This window comes from Octopus bimaculoides, chromosome 12, assembly GCF_001194135.2.
Source record: "Octopus bimaculoides isolate UCB-OBI-ISO-001 chromosome 12, ASM119413v2, whole genome shotgun sequence".
Classification (NCBI taxonomy): domain Eukaryota; kingdom Metazoa; phylum Mollusca; class Cephalopoda; order Octopoda; family Octopodidae; genus Octopus; species Octopus bimaculoides.
Window position 1 is genome coordinate 47,677,540 of NC_068992.1, and position 1,731 is coordinate 47,679,270.

The window sequence follows — 1,731 nt, forward strand, 5'->3', positions numbered from 1 at the left end:
TATATATATATATATATGTATGTATTTATATATTTATACCAAAATTTGGTAAAAATATTGGATCAGATTTTAGCTCTTATTTAAATCGACATATATATATATATATATATATATGTGTATATATGGAACCCGTTTGGTCATAATGACTGTGGGATTGCACCTAGAAAGTTACCCTCTGAGGTACAAGTCTAGGCAATGTTGTTTATGGAAGACCAGTAGTCATCCATGCATACCAGCCTCCCCTCTCCATGCCTACAATGTTGTCCAAGGGAAAGGCTGATACAGCTTGGCATTAGTGACATCACAAGTAATTTCTACAGCTGGAGCAATGGAAAATAAAGTGCCTTGCTCAAGAACACAACACACAGACCCATCCAGGAATCAAACTCACAACCTCATGATCGTAAGCCCAACACACTAACTAGTTAGCCATGCACCTTCTTTACTATATATATATATATATATATATATATCCACACACATATATATACACACATATCTGCAGGCATGCAAAAACACACGCATACTCACAAAGTTGTTTACATACTAGTCAGACCTTGTCAAGCGTATGCAAATAGAAAGACACATAAGTTTTTAAAGGTAGCTCCAATCTGTGATTATTCAAAATCCGATGAAGCTAACGTAATGTATGTAAAGTATGATTCCTTATAAGGTAAATGGAAATAAAAACAGTATAAAGCAATGTAACAGATTCTAAACTTAATGGAAAGTATAAAATGAATACATATACAGAATAAATGCGTATATAAAAATATGCACAGGTTTCATCTGATGAACTGACTGTTATTCTAAGATGATACAAATGATTGAAGTGACGAAAGAAATAATTTGAAGATGTTATTGTTGTTCAGTGCAGAGATGTGTCTATGTGGTTAAAAAGTTTGTTTTTCAACAATCGGATGTTGGGTTCAGTCCCACTGCAGAACAACCTGAGAAAGAGTTTTCTTCTCTAGCTCTGGGATGACTAAAGCCTTGTGAGTGGAGATGGTAGATGGAAACTGACAGAAGTCCATCATATACATTCATACACCCCCCCACACACACACACATCTATATACATACACAAATATATACACAAATATATACATATATATACATACATATGCATTTATGTGTGTGTGTGTGTGTGTGTGTGTGTGTGTGTGTGTGTGCATGCATATGTATTTATGTATGTTTGTATCTATAGGTATTGGGGCCAACTTGTTTGACCAAACCTTTCAAAGTGATGATGCAACACAGCCACTGCCCAATGACTGAAACAAGTAAAAGGCAAAAGATACATCAATGCGTGTGTGTGTGTGTGTGTGTGTGTGTGTGTGTGTGCGCGCGCGCACTGACTCAACCCTTTTCTTTTGGAGTTTAGGAAGGTCTCCGGATCAAAGAATTTTTCAGAAATTCTTGCTCTTTCGGTCAAGCAGATCTTACATTATTTGTTCACGTTGAGGTACCATTCTGGTTGTCCTAGGAGCCTCCATTTAATTACCCCAACTCTTTTAAACATAGCTGGCCAGGGATATGATGTTGCACCTCTCTGGTATCCAAAAGGATCACCTGTGATTACTAAGATGATGCTTGAATAAGCCGCCTGTGGATCCGACAGTGACATTGTTAAACTCCAAGCAAGTATTTAGTTTCTCTGAGTATATATATATGTCGATGTGTATAAACATATATTTGTATGTATGTGTGTGTGTGAATAAATATGTGTAT